The 22,353-nt window shown below is 44.6% G+C and overlaps 1 protein-coding gene across 2 annotated transcripts in view; it reads right to left on the reverse strand.

Moving 5' to 3' along the window:
- Window positions 1–16,131, reverse strand: part of SLC8A1 (solute carrier family 8 member A1) — a 141,938-nt gene extending 125,807 nt beyond the window's left edge. For both annotated transcript variants that reach the window (XM_065630649.1, XM_065630647.1), the window contains exon 1: window positions 16,077–16,131. The gene's annotated coding sequence lies outside the window, so the exon portion shown is untranslated. The remainder of the gene's footprint in view (window positions 1–16,076) is intronic.
- Window positions 16,132–22,353: the final 6,222 nt, after the last annotated feature.

Consider the following 22,353-nt stretch of genomic DNA (forward strand, 5'->3'; position numbering starts at 1 on the left):
CACCCTTCCTGGCCGCCCTGCAACCTGCCAGGGCAAACCCGACCCCATTTGCACCCTGCAGGAGGGAGCGAGGCCTGGGAGAGATGGCAAGAAGGGAAGCAGAATGGGGAGGTGCAAGAGATACCTTACTGTGTCTGTCACTGTGCCCCACAGTGCTGCCCATGGCTGCTATGGGGAGGCAGGAGGCTAGGAACATCCCAGGGGGCCCTGGGTTGAGGGTCACTCCCCTCTCATATCACCAATGTCGTGGTGTTTGCAGAGGACAGCAGGGGCCATGGGGGTGACATGCAAGGGGCATTTGGGTCATCTAGGGCCCTCCTGGGAACTGTCCCCACATCTGGCTATGTCCAGGTCAGCCCCTGAACCTGCAGAGCCTCCTGTTCCCAAGGGAGGGTCAATGGGGTTGGGGAGGTCCTGCAGGAAGCCAGCAGCCTGGCACAGAAGGACTTGCCACATCACAGGCTGGCCCAAGTGTCCTTCCTGTGGGCAATTCCCCTTTCACCATGCCTGAATGACTCCACCCTTTGCTGGCTCCAGCAAGGAGCAGATGAACCCATTGTCCCACCCTCCAGGCAAAACTCTGTGGCTTTGGGAACTTAAAATAGGACAATAGCTAATAACTCACACACTGGTAGTTGCCAGTACCCAGTGACCTTGAGTAGCCCTATACACCCAGATCCTCAGGTGCAACAAGAACTGTGGAGAAGCAGAGTCATAATGGTAGCTCCTGCACGCTTCTCTCACTTATCTTGTTGGCTGTGCCTGTAATTTTTGTCACCACTGGCAAGAAGGCAATCCAGAATTTTACTTTTGGATTTCATTTGTGCTTTTCTTGCTTTTTTTTTTTTTTTTTCAGATTTTTGCATCAGCACACCCTTCAGCAGAGATAGAAAACTAAATTTCTCTGTTCTAGATGAGGTGTAAGACATGGACAATGTCACCAAACTCCTTTGTAAAGCACCTTGTGATAAACTGACAACTGACCAACCAGCAAACCAGCTACTTGTTATTAGTGTTGCAGCTGTTATTGATATTACTTAGGTTTGGTCTTAATTTAAGAGGTTATTGCCTACATATGGGATGAAAGGCATTTCCAAATAAGAATTTGGTTTAGAAAAAAAAATTGTTTTGTGTACAGTAGCTAACTCTGATTGTCTGTCTCACCTCTTTTGATTTAAAACTCTTCAGAGGAGGGATAAGCTTGCATCTGGCCATGTATGGTACTTAGATGTGACTCAATTCTCTCAGTAGGGCCATTGATATAAAATGGTCACAACTAAACGTGTACAGCGTGCACAGTAGTGTGGTCTGATCAGGACCTGAGCAGACCAGTGGTTGTATATCAGTGGTGCTTGGTTTGGCAGTAGATGCAGGACACAAGGGACTGCACAAGCTGACATGGCAAAGGGATAGTGTGAACAGAAGAAATTGGCATGGTTGCAGCAAACACAATCCCTCGTGTTGCTTTTCACCCTGCACGCTGAAATCTAATCATTGCAACAGTAAGCAGTGGAACTCAGATTTTAATTAGCTGTCAGCCATGAAGTTCTCCCTAAACCTCCCTGTTTCCCTTAGTTATGTTGCTGACCTACTTCCCAGCTCTTTCTCTGAATATGGTACACAACTCCTCTGGATCACCAAGACATTAACTCTGCTAACGGGGATCCACTGGTGAGCCACTCTCTGATGAGCCAGGCACATCCCCAGTTCCTCCCAGCTCGCCTTTCTCTGCAGCTTGCAGTGCATGTTCCTGTCTCCCTGTGCCCCCTGCTGAGACCCTCAGACAGGTTACTTCAGGTGAGAGGTTTTTATGGCATTTGAGGGAAGCTGAAGAAAACAAGAGTTTTCCAGTGTTTGCGGTGATGCTCATTAGTCTATGCAAATGAACCCGTTGTATCACTCAGCCTTAATGGCACAGGGACAGAAAAGATGAAGCAGAGAAGCATCATCATCTCACACGCACCTGAATGCAGCTTTCATCTGCTTGAAAAATTACTGACTAGAAGGGATATAAGGCTGGGAGGGTAGATGTCCCCCACTCCCCAGTCCCTCACACAACCCTTTCCAGGCACAGTCAGACCTTCAACTTTCACAGTCTCCAAAAGAAAGGTGGAGCTGGGCTGTGAAAGAAAGAGTGGAAGTCAAAGAACAGGGGAGAGAGTGGGCCTAATTGATGAGAGGAGATACTGTGTGTGGATTGCTCCGCACTGCAGTGGCTGCGGTTCACACCGCTTTTTCTCAGCCAAGCTAGCTGAAGTGCTAGCTGTAACAGCACAGAGCTCTGCATGGGCTGTGAAATCTGCTGGACAAGCTCAGCAAATGCTCCTGTGTTCCGTCTGGTCCTCCAGGCAAAAATGCAACAAGACTGCTCATGTCCTGATACAGGAAGTTTGTTGTGATGCGGGCATATCCATGTTTCATGATGACTGCAGCCTGGGCTGTGCTGGAAGAGGCAACGGTTTTCTCCTGCTACCTTTCCTTCCCTGTCTCTCTTCATAGTCACGCAAGTGAATACCTACCATTGCAAACATGCTTACAACCACTAATTAGTAGTCTTGAAATCATGGGGATTCTCATGCCAATGCTAACGAATGGTTCATTCATTCATTCATTCATGCACACCCACAGCTCTCTTTGACAGTAGCCTGCATCTCGCTGCAGTTGCTGGAGGAGGTTTCTGGGTATTGTCTACATATGCAGAGCAGAAAGACAGTTCCTACCTGCAAAGAATTGGGTTAGTGGACTGTGGAGTCTTGAGCACGGTGCAGAATGGTATGAAAAAAGACATCTGGGCTACTGCACATTTTAGAGGATGGGGACACAAACCTTCAGGTATTCCTTGCTTGAAAAATTTCTGCCTTATGTTCCCTGCAAAAGAGACAAGTGGTCAGTGCAAGGGCAGTCTTCAGCTCAGCCACAGCATGGTCATCTCTGAGCGGCTGTCCTACCACCCTTTCTTGGCTCAGCCTGAAACATCTCCTCAGTGGAATGCTTCAGTTTCTGTTCCAGCTTTTGTGGGTTCGGATAATACTGGAGGATAACCAGTTAGTCCTCAGTGGTTAGCTGTCTCTGGTCGTGGTGTTCTTTGAGTCCCTTTGGAGATGCCAGAGAGATCCTGCAGGAGCAGATGGGATGTCACATCCAGCTTGCCATACATGTCTCTTTGTTCCTGATTGCAGCAGATTCGAGTGTGTGCCCACTGAACCTTCTCCATCTCTTCCCTACATGTTATTGGCAGAGACCTGGACATGCCTGAGAATGGTATTTCTAAAAAAGATGCTCAGAAACATAGTTTCCAGAAACTTGAACATTCACTGTCACCTTCAAACTGGCCTTTGCTGGTAGGAGGATAAATCAGGCATTTAGAAATGTGAGGGATGGAGATGGACACAGCAGTGAATAGGAAGGGCAACTCTGTGTGATGGACTTCTGTACCTCCTTAGCTGTTTCCAAGTGGTTGGCACAGTTGGATTCCTGATGATCTCAGGGAGGTCTGAGCCCATGACATTTCTCCATCAGCCAGACAGAGGTCTTGAATGTGGAAGGTGTCTTCTAACCTTGGAAACCTGAGAGTAAAGACTATACCCCAGGGAGAAGGCAGTGCTCAAGGGGATGTTTTGGCATGTTTGTGAAAAATCAGCAGCCTATGGTTTGCTGTCACTGCAGTGCTTTGGGAGCCTGCAGAGGTAACTGCAGACACCATGCTTGTGCTACTTTTGAGCTTTCCCCCAGGTGCTTGCTCTATGCTGTGTTTTATGAAGGCTTAAACAACAAATCCAGAGCACTAATTGATGACCATAGCATTCAATAGCTTGGGAGAGAGTTTTCCTGGGAGGAGCATTGACTGGTCAAACTCTTCAAAGCACTGCATATGTGTGGCAGACACAAAAGAATATTTGCACTGGAAACCACCTGTTGTGTAGGGGTTGAAAGCAGAACGAGTTATAGGTGCTGAGCATGAATTTAAGAAGCTTGGAAATGGGGAGAGATGCATGTATCTTGCAAACAGCTAGTCCACGAAACAAGCCAAAGACTCTCCTCTTCAAATTCTGCTTCAGAATCCCATTTTTCTCTTTGAAAAAACTGCTATCTGCTTATCAGAGTTATACAGGAAAAATTCAGTGTGTACAGAATGACTTCAGCGCCTGGGCTTAATGTAAGCAATGTACAAGGTGCAAACTGTCTCCTTACTCTTCTCAAAGGAGTTAGAAACTCAAAAGCCTTCTGACGGCTGTCATTTGTCTCAACAGCAGTGCATGCTGATACTAGCATCTCACTCCCATCCCCACTTCACAGGCAAAAAACAGTTCCTAGCCTGAGTCACTGGAAAATGAAAGACCAGATGTCCCCTGCTGAACTGCCTGTCCCTTAGCATCTTTTCCCAACAGAAAAATTGAAGCTTTGTTTTGCCATTACAAAACTGCAGAATACAGGAACTAAAACTGTAGATGCAAGGTCAACTGAAATGCCTTTCCCAGCGAAAGCAACAGCCCAGGGAGTCCGCTGCCTCTAGATGAGTGTCCTGCAAGGGGTCATGGAGCTGCAGTGTGCCAGCCCCATGGCAGCACTACAACCAAGCAGGCAGTAGCGCTCTCCACTTGATGCTCCTGCTCTTTTCACCACCACCCCAAGGCTTCCCTGGCCTGGAAAAATTTAGCTGAAAAAAAATCCCCCCAAATCCAGAATTATAAAACAACAAATGTTGTGTTCTCTGGGTTTGACTTCTGCTTTTGAAACCTAGATGTTTAATGTTTTCTGATATACTTGGTAACCAGAAGTAAGTTTAAAGAATAAGAAAGATGAAATAGTGATATGTAATCACATAACTCCAAGAGCTGGGACTTTAAGAAAAAACAATGTGTAAATACCATGGTCATGTGTCAAGATCTGGGAGCCATGTCCTGTCAACTGAGGACTGTGATGTTTCCTCAGCAGCTCTGGTGTCACATGAGGCCATATCCCTAATCCGATCTGTGTGCAGGTTCCCATTGTTATCACTGGGAGACACAGGGTGAATCGGATGTAGTGCATGACTCTGGCTGTGGCCTCTGGTTGTGAAAGTAATTTGGCCTCCTCTGCACCATCTGTTTGCCAGCCCTGAGCAAGGCTGGATATTCCAGGTAAAATAGACTTTTTTATTAAAAGTGAAAAGTGACTGACCTCAGCTCACAAAGAACCTTATTTATAATTTATTTATATATTCCAGGTCAAGAAAGCTGCTGGAACACCTTGCAAAAATCAAACCCACAAGGCAAGAGGTCGTGAAATTACTTCTCTTAAAGGGAAACTTGTCTTCACTATAATGGGCTCTAATCTGTGCTGTCCTTGCCAGGTGGTCAGAAATCTTCCTTGCCTCCTTGCTGCTTTGACTTTACCAACCTCTGCTCAGGTCTGCCCCATTTTGGGGACAGACTTTTTAATGGGGCCTGTTACGATAGGACAAGGGGTAATGGCTTTAAACTAAAGGAGGGGAGGTTCAAGCTAGACATGAGGAAAAAATTTTTTACAATGAGGGTGTTAAAACACTGCCACAGGTTGCCCAGAGAGATGGTAGATGCCCCATCCCTGGAAACATTCAAGGCCAGGCTGGACGGGGCTCTGAGCAACCTGATCTGTTGAAGATGTTCCTGCTCATTGCAGGGGGCTGGACTAGATTACCTTTGAAAGTCCCTTTAAACGCAAACTATTCTATGATTCATCTGCAAGTGGCCTTGCCTGGCTCCCTCCAGCACTGACCAGCTCTGCTGGAGATCAGCCCCTGAGTCCTGGGGACAGAGCAGAGCTGAGAAACATGTCGTCCACTGTTATCAGCATGCAGTAGTCAATATTAGGCCACAAGAACCCATGGGAGTGGGAATTTCTGTGCTCATCAGTCTTCCCCAAGGCACCTTGGAGAAGGCATGTGCCCTTGCTCTTGGCTGTCTCTGTTCCTGCAACAGCTGAGGCAGCAGCATGGTTCTTATCCCAGTTCCCTTCTCTCCCCATTGCTTAGACACAAAGCCGATGGACAGGAGCTCCCACTGGTGCACATATAGGTCTTGCTATTTTGGCACAGTTTGCTCTATTTGCACTTCTAAAGATGTATAGACCAAAAATATTTGGTTTTGTGTAACACACTTAAGCAGGGGTGAGGCAGTAACCAATACTGTGTGTCCTAAAGATAATAGTTGAAGCTCTGCATGTAAAGATAATTTAACCAAAAAAGATAGAAACAAGAAAACCAGATTTAACTTCCGCATTACTTAATGGTTGTAGATTTTTTTTTTCTGGAGATTTTGGAGAAATGAAGCTTTCATTTGTGAGACCAGATTCTTCTTTCAAATTCACCATGCTGTCCCGTGCCAGTCTGTTTCCCCCATGGAGTTTCAAACATGGCCTGTTTGAAAGCTGCTCTGAGCTGTATGGCTTTTCCATGGCTTTCTGGATTGTGATGATGCTTTAAAAGGATTGAAGATACTCCTTTGCCAGCTGCTTCGTGGTTAGAAATCCCCAAGTCTCTTATAAAAATCTTCTGCTCTTACGGGAAGCTGTTCCCAGCATCTGGCAAAACTGTTTAGGTTATGAGGCTCTGTCCCTGTGTTTGTACGAGCAGGAGGGACATGGATATGTGTGTGTGTGTGCATGCGTTCAGATGTTTTCTAATGCAGATTGTGCAAGCTCTGACTTCTTCCCTCTGCATTTCTGCTTATTCAGATGAACTCCTGCTCTTCTGTGAGTGCTCCCGTCTCTTCAGCGGGTGAGATAATTTCCCGAGTGCAGCTGTCAGTCCAGGATCATGGGCTGCTGTGGTGTTTATATGTGTGTAGGCTGGAGACCAGGGAGACAGGGCAGAGCAGGGACCTGGGGATCCAAGCATACCCTGGCTGCTGCTGCTCCAGCAGTGCAGACAGTGTAGTGGCAGGGATGGGAAGGCATGACTGTACGGGGAGAGAGCAGAGATCTGTCAGCAGAACCAGTCCACTGGTGTGTAGGCAGCTGTATGTTTAGTAGATCAGTGTCTTAGCAGGGCTGATGGCAATACAGGCTTTCCTCTTTCATTCATCTCCCTTCCATGTGCACCTCAGTAACTAAGAAAGTTGCTGGCCCCTGCACCTCAAGACATCAGTTTGGTATTTTGGTATTTGTGCCAGGGATGTTAACAGTATCTGGCATTTTATTTGCCATCAGTACACTCCAGAGTTAGTAGTTGTATTTACATAACCAGTGGCATCAAGAAGGCAGGCAACAGCTGCAGAGCCACCAATGGTAAGAAACAGGAGAACTGAGAGGTCTAAAAGACATGATTCAAGAGGAAACATTGAAGCAATGCAGACATGTCGTGTCAAGAGAAGATATATGTCCTCACAAATCTGAAAGAAGAGATGTTTCGCACTCCTGTCAATAAGATAAGAAGTCAGGAGGTTAAACGACAGGCAGGGAGACTGAAGTTTGACACGAGGACAAGCTTCTTATAACCATGGGAATAAAGGTATAGACAGCTGGACAGGTATAGACAGTCTGCAAAGAGGGAGAAGTCTGTGTAGTGGAAAAGTTTTAAGATAAGGATGAGAAAACCTCTGTTGAGTTCAGATCAGGTGTAGGCGACCTAGCTCTCAGCATCATTTCACCAGGAAGTTGCATCTGAGAGGTGAACAATCAGGAGACATTCAGCACACCATAAACCCCAAACCAAAACCAAACCAACCAACCAACCAAACAAACAAACAAACTACTGTTGTTAGTAGGGTGAAAGAAAAACTGCCTCCAGGCTTTAGACAAAGATTTGGTGTAGGAAAACAGTCATAGCACTGGAAGTTAGGCCACACTGGGAGAACAGATCTAGGTGGCAATGCTATCCAAGCTCATGCAACCTGGGAGCAGATTGAACTTGATTCCAGGCTGGCAGCCAATTTCCTGGGCAAATGAGCCACTTAGCCAGTGGGACACTGGGAAAGAGATCTTGTCGCTGCTCCGGAGCCCATGATATATCCCACTTGGGTGTTGTCCTGCCAAGGTTTGACCCGGGCCCATAGCCGTTTAACTTAATTAGCAACCTCTTCTGTTAGTTTTTCATGTTCAGCTGTAGGAACCTTGAAGCTTACTCAAATGCTCTCAGGAGCTGGTGACACAGGAATGTTGGAAACCTTCGTTCTGTCATGGCAGTCCCTGCTGGGATCCTGTCCCACTGCAAACTGCAAGTTGAGGTACACAGACAAATGGCCTGCCCGGAGTGAACTGCAACATTAATGAGACAACAGCACACAGGCATTCCCCATAGCAAGGACAAAATGATGTCATTGGTTAACCCTGACTTAGGGCTGTATAAGATACAACATGAGGTAAGGATATGAGAAGCTACCAGAACCTGCAGATCATAAAAAGAGTAGTAATGTATATGCAGCTGACTTTCCCTGACCAGTAGTTACGCTAACTAGACAGCAGCATGAAAAATGGTAGAAAAGAGAAACATTGCATGTAATAAAAGCAGAGTACTAGCTTAATTGTTGACTGAGGCAGAAATTACCAAGACAAACATATCATGAGTACCAAATAAGTGTATAAAGTCAGGAAACCTGGGGCAGAGAAGGAAAACTAAATACAGGTGGATGGCTTGTCTGGGAGGAGAGAGCCTTGGTAAAGAAGCAGAACCTGGGAAGAACAAAAAGGTCTCAAAACCAGAATATAAGGTAAAGTAAGTAACATACTCAGGACAGATTGGGGTCTGTTGGTCAGCTCTGTGCTTAATTTTGACAGTTTGAAGTAGGACGATAAACCTGCTGTTTCCACCTTTCTTGTGTCCAGCTTGCCTTCATGGTCAGGAGGGACTGGTGTGCTTTGGGATTAATGAGCACTGTCTCCCTGTGACTGGCAAGGAAACCCCTGAACAGTACTATCTAAGCACACTTTCCTTCCCTTCCCTTACAGCCTGACTGTCTTTCAAGTCCCCGTTTCTCCTGCTTTCCTCTTTAGAGGATCTGGAGTGTAGACATTGGAACCGTAGGAGTTCAGTAGCTGAGGACTAATAGAGGGAACCACGCAAAATGAGCCACAAGTGCACGTGACTGTACCTGAAGTCAATCAGACCACACATATCTGCCACGTTCAGCACATCTCTAGCTCTTCAAAGAGCTAGTGCCTTGCTGCAGATGGTTTGGGGAGGAAAGAGCTAGCTGAAGTGAAGTCTCTGCACAAGTCACGGACACAAAAGAAAGGACACATGTCAAATAAAATCCACTCCAAAGACAAGAGATGAAGTTACAACTCAGGACAAAGGCAGGAGTTTGTGCTGGCAAAACATCAGCTTTATTAAGGTTAGAGTCTTCAAACTTGTCTTATTCTGTAATTTTCTGTAGGCTGCATACATGAAGGCACGTTTCAAGATAATCAAACTGTCTGTTTCAAAGAGAAGAATGTTAAAATCAGGTATTTTTTATCAACTGGGACAGAAAATGTCTAGAAAACATGAGTAGTGGCACAGCTTGTACTGCTTACAAACTTGTCCTGTTTCGTAGCATTCCTCTAGGTCTGTGCATCGAAGCATGCTTAAAATGCCAGGTTATTTTTAAGGTAAGAACATTGAAATTAAAGGACATGGGCCAAAAGTTTTCTAGTGCATTATCATGGAGGTACATCTTCAGGCATTTTAATACATCAAGGCACCTTTCAGGCACACATGAAGCAAGTTGCACACCTAGACAGGCTTACTCCAGCTTCTAAAATTGCAAGGACTGTCACTGAATTGTGGATTTTCAGGTGTGTCATTGGTTATTTATAACAGAAATTCCCAAGTGTCTAGAAAAAAATCAACTAACTTTTCTAAAATACCCATGATTTGTCCTCAGTCTTACCTGATGATTGGCAACTGAACAGACAAATCATTGCCTACTAAGCAGATTTTCACTGGCAGGCAGTACAACATTTTCTCTGATAAGAAAATGTGCATACTCTCTACACACTGTTCTCCTCCACAGGATCACAGAGATCCTCATACAAACTCACAGCACAGAACATTCAAGATTAAATCTTTTGTCGAGATTAAGTTGGAGACGTGTCACACTTCAGGGAAAGGATGGGGTTATCAGCAAGTCTCTAAAAATGCTCTAAGTATCAGTTACTCTTGTTCTTAGAAATTAACTTCAGATCAAGTCAACTCAAGCCAGAAGGCGAATCTCTCAGTTACTGAGAAATATGTTTATTGGAGCATCTATTTTCCATAACCCATGGCAAATTTATTTCAAAACAAGAGAAACTTTTAAATGCATTTGTTTTCCAAGCTGTGCTGTGGACTAGGCCCAGTACAGAACATGACAGGAACACAAGTTCAGGACATCATACGAGGGTCCACTCTGGTGTTGGAGCTCATTGTGTTAGATCTTTGAGTAACGTAGCCAAAGAGTGTGATGAGGACACCTTTCACAGCTGTGTATCTCTCTTTTTGCAGTATTCTCCATGAATTAACACTACTAAGAATATTTGGAAAACCTGCTAGTAGGTTTTCACAAATATTTGTCTCCTCAGCGTCTTGGAAAAACACACGCAGGAGGTAAATGCTAGAAGTTAAACCTATATTAGCTCCTTTGTCAGGATACGGCTCCTGCCCTGTGTGAGAACATTGGTATAACATGTGCTTTACATCTGAAAGGTGTCATAGCAGGCAGCAAAGCAGCAGTAAACATCACTATTCTGGACAATCAATAAAAATGGAGGCCTACTTCTCCATGTAAAGATAGAGTAATCCAGAACATTTGTCTTGCTTCTGGACTGGGCATTTATCCTGGACAGGAGATGCTTTCAGAGCCTTGCTTCAAATAGCTATGCTCTGAGAAGCAGGCTAAATCCAGGAGGTCATCTTGAAATAATAGTTGGCAGGCCAAAGAGACTTAACATTTAACATGCTTTAAAGAACCATATGGATTAAGTTACACCAGAGAAACACAAACACTTGTCTTTCACATCCAGTGTTCTTGTTAGCAACTTATTCGATTGTGTGTATTTCTCAGCAGCGACAATGACTCACTAAATAACAGGATAATATCACGGATCACTAGCATGTTGTGGTCTGTGGCCACAGGAAGGGTTTACTTTTACTGTGTACATCTTGGCAGTCTCAACATGCTAGCAGCAAATCCAAATGTTTATTGCTGCATCTAGGGTGGAAGAACGATCTCCGCTTGGAGCCTTTCTGTAAGACAAAAAGATAACATGGGATGTTTCTAATGTTATGCTTGCCAAACTGCAACAAAAGCAATGAGCTGAGAATTAGACGCTGGGAAAGTAGATGTCACCTTGGTTTTGCTTCCTTGTTCTAGTATGCGGAGATGGCAATTGCCGATGCTGGGAATCAGCATGGCAGGGGGCTGTTTCAAAGATGTGGGCTCCCTGTTCCCACACGAAAGCCTAAACCTTGATGCATGGCTGCTACTTTTGGAAAGAGGCATCAAAGTAAGCTGATATGGAAGGGTGAAGAGGTTGTAGGGCAAGAGGTAAGACTGGTCCACCAAGCCATAGGCCCCTGCAGAAAGCCTGAGAGTGGTCACAGCTGCCTCAGATGGACAAGCACATCCCCTTGGCTGGGCTCTTCAGGCTTCTGTCTGAGGCTTGGCATGCTGAAGCCCTGCTCAAGTCACTGTGGGCCAGGCCCCTCCACCACCTCCACTAAGCTCATGCCCTGTCCCTTGCTGCCTAATACTTTTAAACATTAGAGATAAAAGCATCCTGGTGAGATCTTCCTGTAGCCTGGGAGACCTGTCTGCCTGGAGGAGCATTTTTAGGTAGGTTGCATTAAAGGATCCCAGCCCATCTCCCAGCAGGTTAGGGGCTCTACAGGTAGCCCAGGATGGCAGCATGCCATTTGTCTCCTTGCACATTGCTGTCCAGACAGCCTTAAGGGACCCAGTTAGCAGACAAAAAGGAGACAACAACCCTAGTCCAGCCATGCTGCAACATGTCTGATACATCTCAAGGTAGAGAAGAAAGCAAAAAGGGAACATTTCATGTGCTGAAGTTTCCAAGAAGGACTCAAGCAAGGCTTGTTGGGGGTTAGACAGGCAGCAATGATTTTGCAGGCCACATTCCTGCAACTTCCATGTTTTGTTATTTTTCCATTTTCACATTTTCCTCTAGTTTCCTGCTTTCGCTTATATAAGAGGGAAAGAAAGGCCAATTTGATGTTCCAATGAAAGGAAGGGCAATTCTCTAGAAGAGCAACAAATGCTGTGTGACAGTGTCATGCAGGATTAGTCTGCAACCTCCAGGGCATGCCGCGGTCTGTGGGATAACCTGGGAAACATCCCAGCATCAAAACTTTTGGTGAAACTCATCCTGGACAGGATGAGGAGCTTGAAAGCATTAGGAGACTGAGAGTAGGAAAAAGGCTTTACACACTATTCAATATGGTGTATTCCCATGGAGAGTAAAACAACTCAATCACTGAATCTCGCAGTCTGGTAGGGCTAAATCTATACCCAAACAGCACTCCTTGGCAGAAGTTCCCAAGCCTTTGTCCTCTTTGGGTATTTACAGACAATTAATTAATTAATTAATTAATTAAGCTGAGCAGACCCAAAATAGTCTGGAGCATATGTCCTCCCACTGTACCTTTACCCAAATCCTAGCATTTTCCAGAATTCCAGTTCTCTGAGTATCTTCCTTCTACCTTTGCCCACCTTTCTTCCTAAGTGAAGTGATGCAGAGTTTTCCAGAGTGAAATGCATGTCCTCCTCTTCTCTTCTCTTCTCTTCTCTTCTCTTCTCTTCTCTTCTCTTCTCTTCTCTTCTCTTCTCTTCTCTTCTCTTCTCTTCTCTTCTCTTCTCTTCTCATTATTCTCTCCTCTCCTCTTCTATTCTCTCCTCTCCTCTCCTCTCCTCTCCTCTCCTCTCCTCTCCTCTCCTCTCCTCTCCTCTCCTCTCCTCTCCTCTCCTCTCCTCTCCTCTTCTCTCTTCTCTCCTCTTCTCTCTTCTCTTCTCCTCTCTTCTCTTCTCTTCTCTTCTCTTCTGTTCCCTTCCCTTCCCTTCCCTTCCCTTCCCTTCCCTTCCCTTCCCTTCCCTTCTCTTCTCTTCTCTTCTCTTCTCTTCTCTTCTCTTCTCTTCTCTTCTCTTCTCTTCTCTTCTCTTCTCTTCTCTTCTCTTCTCTTCTTCTCCTCTCCTCTCCTCTCCTCTCCCCTCCCCTCCTCTCCCCTCCTCTCCCCTCCTCTCCTCTCCTCTCCTCTCCTCTCCTCTCCTCTCCTCTCCTCTCCTCTCCTCTCCTCTCCTCTCCTCTCCTCTCCTCTCCTCTCCTCTCCTCTCCTCTCCTCTCCTCTCCTCTCCTCTCCTCTCCTCTCCCCTCCCCTCCTCTCCTCTCCTCTCCTCTCCTCTCCCCTCCTCTCCTCTCCTCTCCTCTCCTCTCCTCTCCTCTCTTCTCAGCTAGAGAGATCACAAACCAAAACCTGCATTTTATGTTAGCCACGTCAGAGTTCAGCGTTCCAAGGTTTTAGGAACAATCCTAAAAACAAACATCCCAAACTCAGGAGGAAGTTCAGTGTCAAATATAAAAGAAATCCAAATATGTTGAAGTATGGAAATCAAAACAACTTCAGCTTTGCCCTGCAGTGACCCCATGCAATAAGAATAAATTTATGATTAGATCACATTGGCGGTTGGAGCCCTAGATAAGAATAAACTGAGTAAACTCAGTACAGATTTGCTGTATTGTTGCTATGTTTTTCCTTCAAGTGTCACCAGAATAAACCTGAGTTTAGGAAGGGATTGACTCCAAAATGAATATCAACTCATAAATGGCCTGCTTTACCTGTAAATTGGCAGAAAACACCACCACTGCTTAAATCTGTCATGTTGCTGTCTCTGCCCATAGCAGCACATGGAAGACCAGAGTATGAGAGGGGGCAAGAATGAAACCTCTTTTTGTTTATAGGATTAAATGTGGGGTAATGTCAAGGTCCTTCCCAACATATGTGACCTACATGACCTTCAGGCATGCCCCTTTCTCCAGATATGTCTCTGGGCATGGTTTATTCCTACTTTTCTTTCTTCTTCCTCTGCAAGAGTAATGGAGAGCTCCCCCATCCGTTTCTCTAGAAAAAACATTTCTGCATTTTGGTGGCAAAACAGCTGCAGTTTGACCTTAAGTGCCTTAACCTCAGCCAAAACCTCATCGTGTAACAGTGGATGACTTAGAAAAGCAGTTGTGTATTACCAGGAGGTATCCCCTATCCATACATGTGGAAGATGCCAGTTCAGGAAGTGGCCACATGTGCTCGAGAGGTAGGTTGTGGTCATGAGAAACAGGTGGTGTAGGAAGCAGATAGCTAGAGGCTGTCATCTTCTCCTGCCATGCTCACCTGGAGGCTGTGGGCATGGGAGACATGGGATGCGCTGAGCTATCTTTGGTTTGTCACTGATCTAGAAATGATGGGTCTGGAGAGTGAGGCTCACATAAGCTGTATGAGGAGCAGCTAAAGTCTCTTGGTTTGTTCAGCCTTGAGAAGAGGAGATTAAAGAGAGATCTCATTGCAGCTACAGCTTCTTCACGAGGGGAGGAGGAAGAGGAGGGGCAGACACTGATCTCTTCTCTCTGGTGACCAACGACAGAATCTGAGGGAATGGCAGGAAGTTGTGCCAGGGGAGGTTTAGGTTGGATATTAGGAAAAGGTTCTTCATCCAGAAGGTGCTGAAGCACTGGAACAGGCTCCCCAGGGAGGTAGTCATGGCCCCAAACCTGACAATATTCAAGAAGCATTTGGACAATGCCTTCAGACACATGGTGTGAATTTTGGGGTTGTCCTATGCAGGGACAGGTGTTGGACTTGATGATCCTTGTGGGTCCCTTCCAACTCAGGACATTCTATGATTCTATGATTTGTGACTGGAGTCCATTTAAAGCACACTGGAACAGCAGAAGATTTCTGCAGCCATGCTCCTGGCCAGGCTCCTGGCACATCTTACTGGCTGCCTAGGGAAAACATACTGGGCACCTCCAAAACTGAGCTTTTTATCTCAACAGCATGCAACTCTGAATTCAGATTATTTTTTCCTGTATTTGTAAAGAGGCTTTCTCCATTTGCTGGATGTCTTCTCTGCAAACCCCAGCACTGGGATTCCTCCCGTGTGAGCACAATGCATCAATACCATGGCTTGGTTTGCTAGTGAGATGCTGAGTATGTACTTAGTATCATCCAGAGCTATTTTGTAAGAGCTAGACTCCAGCATGGCATTCAAGGCAACTTGTATCATGGAATGGAAATTTAGGAGTAGTTCATGTCTGCAAGTGATCAAAAATGACAGCTGGATTTAGACCAACTGAGGCCACTGAGGGTTATTTACTCATCTCTCGATGCTGTGCAGTCAGTTATTCTACAAAAAGGTTTTATAAAGAAGAAGTTTGTGAGGTTAGATAGCCCAGAGTTTAACACAGCAACACAAATTGGCAGCACAGTTTCTCTAAAACAAAGGCTATTTTCACTTCCCATTTGAAGTTCTGCTCTCACTCAAAAGGATTATGGCTATATGCGTGTAGAAGATACTGGACATATTTGTGCTGCTATTCATGAAATGGCAAGCAGTGAGCACTGTGGTATGTGCTGCAGTATTTACATGTGGTTCTTGCAGTCTGCAATCACAAACTTTTCCTAAAATGCCTTTCCTTCTAGAAAACTGTTTGTCTTTGTGAATCCTCTGGTGAAACCCTTGCCAGACAGATCGTTGTCCCTTATCCTGAAGGGAAAGAGATGAGAATAAGAAGATGATGTTTTGGGAGAAAGAAAGCCAGAGAAGACAGCTGCCCATTTTCAGACTTTTTTGGAACATCATATTCTTCAGGCCTCAATTCCTTGGGCAAACCAGATGTGAATTGGCAATTGGGTCTACAGGTTTCTAGGCTGGGAACAGGCAGAGCCATCACATAAAGCCCATTTCCCTAGAACATAGGCAATAAAATACATGTGGCCAGAGAAGGGGATCAGCCTATCCGTGTGTCCTCAGAATCTGTTCCAATCTTCTGACTTACTAGAGAAAAGACAGATACAGTGTCCAAACTCCATCCTTCAGGAATTGCCATAAAAATATTGCAGTTGTCAGACAGAGGAGACTACAGATCAGACTTACTTCAAACCAGAGCCAGTTTGCAAAATCCTCACTGAGCAACTTCATGGTGTAGCTCTCCTCTGTGTGATTTGCTTTGAGGGTGATCTCTTCTTGGGCACACAACCACAAGCATGGCTTTCCTTTCTCGCAAGGAAGTCTGAATTGAGCGACCAGCTGTGGACATCTGGTGCAAAGACTTCTTCAGATCTGATGTCTGAAAACAAAATGTGTTGTGTTTTTTTTTTTTTTTTTGAAAGCCAGTAAGATTTAAGAACACAAACCACCAGTACACTTATAGAAGTCCTTTGTGCATTTGGCTCCCTGCATGAGACACACAACATATTCTTTTTCAAAGTGCCACCAGGGTGAGGGCAGCTTTACCCTTGTCTGCGGCTAGCGAGAGTAAGCCCAGAGCTCAGCTTTACCCTTGTTACTCGACTCCTGGGTTTTATGCTGCCCCAACTTAGCTCGGCAGCCTGGCTCTGTCTGATTGTGAGAAAGAGCAGAACTCCCCCTCCCCCTCTCCTCGCTGCTCTCTGGCAAAGAACCGTGCGTGGGAGGACCGCGTGGCGGATGCTCAGAGACTGCTGCACTCATAATGACTAGTCACTTATAAAAGACATGTTAGTGATACTATCGCTAGTGCTTTATTTGACTATTTATATTCATGTCTATGGTCTCTGAATGAGATCCCATCAGCTTTGCACAAAGGGACCAAATAAACACTAGCAATACCCATGGCTAATCAATAGTAAATATTCATAATAGCTAGTGCAATGATAAGAATAATAAACATCAGTGATAACACAGTCTGCCTGGAAATGTTTCTGATAGAGAGAGAGAAGGAGAGGCGCACAAAGGAGGGGTCAGTCACAAGGTCCCTGCGCAGGTCTGCCGTGGGGCTGGGAACTGAGGGATGACTCCTGCCACCAGAGCTTTGTCTGCTGGGCCGCCTTGCCCCAGACCATGGGCCAAATGGGGAGATAAAATTAAATAGGTCTCAGCTTTTCCAGTTCTATCCTGCCATCCCCTTCCTGATCTGCCCAGCACAACTGCTGGGGAACACCTTGCTCAGGGACTTGGCACATCAGCTAGTCTGTCTCTGGGGAAAGGGAAGCGTGTAGCCTCAAAGAGACGGAAATTTAAAAAAAAAAAAAAAAAAGCTTTTATCTGTCAGCAGGCTCACAGACTCTATAAAACAGAACCATATCCAACAGAAAACAGAAGCAATCTGAGTAAGTATGAAAAGCAGAAGTATTCTTTCATAGCGATAACAGCAAAGTTTTATTTGTTAATGACTCAATAGCAATTAAAAATACATCTATTGATCCCAATTACTTAAAGATTTTGTTCTAGCATTTCTATAGACAGACAATCTGTATTTTAAAGGTACCTGTCGAAAAAAATCAAAGTTTGCCCAGCACAGACAAATTTCAACTGCAGTTTAATTCTGAGTATTTTCTTTCCAGCACTTGAGAAGAAACCAGACAAAGAGAAGATTTGTATTTCAGTGAGTATAAAAATGAGCAATGTGGGAATATCCATGGAAATGCTAGCTAAATAAGGGGAAATGAGGGCCGCACACACGAGCCCTCTTGACTGCAGACTCTACTACAGAGTTACAAGCAAATGCTTCCATTATGTTCTTCTTATGTAATGACAAGGGAAAGCATTTTCATTCATGAATGGAAATGTTTATGACATTTGTGGTCTAGTAATTTCCCTTCAGAATCCTTCTTCAACATATCTCTGGAAATCTCCTACAATTTCAGTCGTATTCCTGATATTATTTTCTATTCTTTCTGTATAATTTTACTTCACCTGCTCTAACATTTTTTTCCAGTCTATTAACCACCTGAAAAATGAAAAATCTTTACCTAAGCACTTTGTAATGGGAGTATGAATACCATATTATAACATCTGAAAGCACATGAACTATTACCCAAATGCCGCTTTGTAGCATTTAAAGAAAAACCTCACATTTAACTGTACCACCATGAATCAACAAGATTTTAAACCAAGGCTAGAAAAAGCTTTTTTTTGGTGTTATTTTAACAAAACACTTCTGTGGAGAAAGCCTTTCTGCCAAGGGTATACTATGCTTTTTGACAGTGCCCAGTTCACAGAGCTAACATGTTTCAGTGCTAGGTCGAAGGAGAGCTATGACTGCAGTGCTTTGGAAATATTCACAATAGCACACAGCTGTTTTTGCTGGGGTTGACTTTCACAACACTGTAATGGCAGTTAAAACAGTACCAAAAATCCTTGAACAGGATGTAATCAACCTCAAATCTACAGAGAAACATTGAGAAACTGCTTTCAAGCGCCAAGAAAAACAACAGACATTTACAACAGCCTCTTCCTAATGTCCAGTCAGCTCAACCCAAATGAGACGTTTCTCAAAACGAAAGTAGGACAGACTAGAGAAGAAAAAACCCTTGGATATTTTTATGAATTTTTCTACTCAGAAACCCAAGATTCAGACACTGGAAACCACTACTGATCACTCCTGCCCCTCTAACAACAGTCAGCCTGTAAATTCAGTTAATGAGTGATAGAATGCTTGTTTCCCAACATTTTTCTCTTGCCTCTTTCAGACACTTGGAAAGTTTCTGTCCCTCCAGTGGCAAAGCTGTTATATATCATCTTCCTTACTCATAGAGCTTAACCGCTATCCAGCAACTGGAGTCACCCCATAGCCCCAGATTTATGGCTTTTCTCAGGATGTCAGGCTAACAGAATACCTAGGTGTTCCCAAGAAATGCCTCAATCGCTTTTCACTTACCCCAGCCGAGTCTCAGCAGTTGTGGGTAGAGCAGAATGGAAAAAAGACCTCATATGATAGTGTCTCTAAATTTACCAGAAAGAAAGGAGCTGGGATGCTTGTCCTTTAAGTGTCTCTAAAGATGGTTTGCATAGCTGGATCTCAGCTTATCTATGCTTTTCTGCTTTTGCTTCCATACATGGATCTGTTCCCAACAGTAACTTCAAGCTGTCGAAAAGAAGCTATCTGGCAGCTTTCAGCTTCATCTGACACGTAAATGAGCAAAAATAAATAAATAATAACCTTTTCTCTTGGCTCCCTTTTTCTTTGATTTGCACCTCAGAACAACTTTTCTTCCCCTCTCCCCAGAGTAAGATTTTGCTGGTTTTTTTCGAAGTAATTCCTGAGTGGAGGCAAACTGAAATGACCAAGGCAGATTTCTCCTTTGCCTTTCCTTCAGGCTCACATAATTTTTTTCTCAGATTTTATCTATTTTTTTTTTCCTTTGCTTTGCTTAGAGGTCAGGGTTTTGCATGATTACTACTTGAAAGCATTTCAAGGAAATATACATCATGTCTGTATCAGGGGAAGGTTAAGAGTCAAATTTTTTGAGAGAGAGAGATTATAGAAGGGCCACGTGACTGCTCCCAGATTAGCAGCAGTAGCAGGAGTAAGCATTCCTCTGATATTACAGTAGCCACCGTGGGATATGCCTGAAACACTGAAAAGTGGAAACTGCAGTTTGGAAACTCCTTGCAGATGTATTTATGAATAAAGCACTCCTCATTCTCCTTCCTACTTTCTATACTTCACAGGTTTCAGAAAGGGTTGATAAAAGACAAAAATATGCACAGGGAGCCTTGTGTCACAGGTCAGGAAAGCAGTCATATAATTAACTTTAACTCTGCCCTTTGTTATCTCTGCTGTGCAAATGGAAATGTTAAGGGCTCTGGTGAAAGGGCAAGACTAAGTATATGCCATTATTATTGTGGCAGCTGGGAGCAAAGAAGGTATTGGGGGCCTAATTGATTGCTTCATACTGGGGTTCCTGGATGAAAGAAAACTGGTGAAAGACAATTCAGGCATTTAGATATCTAAGGCTGAATGTAGGTGTCTATATTCAGGCCACTTGCATTGAAAATGTCATCCTCAAACTTGGTGGTTTTGATTCATTGCAGGAGAAGGAAATTCCTTGTATATTCCCACACAAGAATGACCTTGACTGTTTGAGATTTTTCCTTAACATCTGTTGAACACTTGGCAGAATAGAAGCTTTTTTAAGAGCTTACCAGCTCCACCTCTACAATTAATGATAAACTACCTTATTTCACTGTTTTATTACAAATTGCCCAAGTAGAGATACAGCTTCAAATGGCATATTTGACTCCTGCTGTTTGGTGTCTCAGAAATTAGAGGTGGGGGCAGGGCGGGGGTGTGAAATGTGTGTATAGATGAGGATCCTGGGAGGTCTCCAGCATCCAACATCCAGCATCCAGAAAAAAGACAGCTGCCCTGGAAGCACAATCCCGTGTTCCAAAGTAAGCAGAAGGCCCATGAAAGCATGAAATAGGCAGTCGAAGGAATCACTTCAAAGATGAGTAAGTATGAAGGGGACCCTCTGGTTTCTACCATGTCAGCCAAATGATTGATGCCTGTCATTTGGGGTGGTGGGAAGTAATGGGAAGAGAAAAATCTCTTCTGGAAATCTGTCCCGGGATTTCTCCAGCCTTTCAAGAGCAGGAGCCAAGCTCATCCTAGGATGATACTTGAATGGAAAAATATGACTCTGTTGCCTCTCAGACATGCTTGGTGACTTGGGAGGTCTATGCTCTAGTACAAATCAGAACATGATTCATCAAATCACTTAAATTCCTGCTTAATTTTATATATTGAATAATACTTTTGACTTCCCTGGAGTTATTGATGTGATTTTAATTCTATGCTTTACTAGATTGTCCGGATATGGACATGAAGCTACCACAAAGCGGCATAAAAACCAAACAAGATTTGGCACTAACATGTGAGTGTATCTGTGTCTCATGGGTCTCTTGACTTCCATGTATTGCTCCTAAAAACTCTTACGGCTAACAAAAATGGGCTAAGAAAAGAAATACTGTTGTTTCAACCCATTGCATGTGTCCTCCTTTCCTGAAGGAAATGTTGAAAACCACAGGTGTGCGTTACTGTAGAAGAACATATGTGGCTTTGAGAATAACAGAATAATGCTGCACTCAGAGATGTGGTAACCATGAGGCCAAGGGGTTAGGCTGTTTTCTGGCTTTGATCTGCCCTTCTGCACAGCAGCTGCCTGTCACCCTCTGGATGAATGACAGCACCCTCTTTGAACTCCACTTTCTACACAGACTGGCCAAAGAGCTTCTCATAATTTCCATCAAGAGCTTTTCCATTCGCCCCTGCTGGGAGAGGTGAAGTTTGTATCAGGGCATGTGGGTAATAAGGTGAAAGAAATTTTCCTAAAGCAAAAGAAAAAATAGGCAGCAGTGTTGCCAAGCGCCAAGTGGGCCACAGGGAGAAGGAAATAAAACACCATTACCCTTTATGCACACTGACTTTTCTCCTGCTCCCCAAACAAGAAGGATGGAGGGAGAAAGTACATCTTTGGAGGTGAGACACGTGGAGGACATCAGCAGCTCTGCTTGGCATGGCACCAGACAGATTTGCAGAAGTGCTGTTAAGTGCAGACCTGGGATCAGGACTGGTGCCTCTGCCAGACCAGGGTGGTGGGGCTTCATCTCCTGAGGTCTGGCCCCTCTATGGGGATCCCCCCACCTGCCCCAGTCTCATCCCAGGGCTGCACGCTTTCCTGCAGAAAAACCTCCCCAGCTTCTCACTCAGCAACCAGGCGCTGCATCTCCAGGTTTTTGTTCCAGGAGGTTGTGCTTTTTTGCACCATCCATCCTCTGCCTGTCAGAGTCAACGCTGTAGACTTGAGATGAAGTCAGCCCTTGGTCTTCAGAGCCATTAGTGCTCTTTCCCAAGCTGTGTGCTGCAGTTTTGAGCCACCAAAGAGGTGTAGAAGTGTCTCTTATGAATATCAATGTGAATTTCACAAGAGCGATTTAAATATAGCTGCCTGCTTTCCTGGGAGACCCTGTAGCTATGTTCTCAATGCAGCAAAAGCTGCACCATATGCCCAGTGTTTGCAGCCGTTTCCCAAAGACTGCCAGGGACTTTTTATTCTGCATTTGACTTGCACATGGCTCCAAATAAAGGCTTGCTGGGCAGAAAGGGTGGAGGGACAGACCACATCTGACATCTTCTATATATTCAGATGTGCTGCTCAGGTGCATTTAAGCAGCATTATGTGCTATGAAAGCTGGACACAACTCTGAGCAACCTGACCTAATGTAGATGCCAGCCCAGCTTTGAGCAGGGGCTGGACCTCCAAAGGTCCCTCACAACATAAATTATCCCATGATTCAGTGAGAAACTCAGTTTAGAACATAGTCATATGAGGAACAGCAAGGAAATCTGAACTCCTAGGGTACTTGGGTAATTTTCTGTCTTCCTGTT

The sequence above is a fragment of the Caloenas nicobarica genome, chromosome 3 (genome assembly GCF_036013445.1).
Source record: "Caloenas nicobarica isolate bCalNic1 chromosome 3, bCalNic1.hap1, whole genome shotgun sequence".
Classification (NCBI taxonomy): Eukaryota; Metazoa; Chordata; class Aves; order Columbiformes; family Columbidae; genus Caloenas; species Caloenas nicobarica.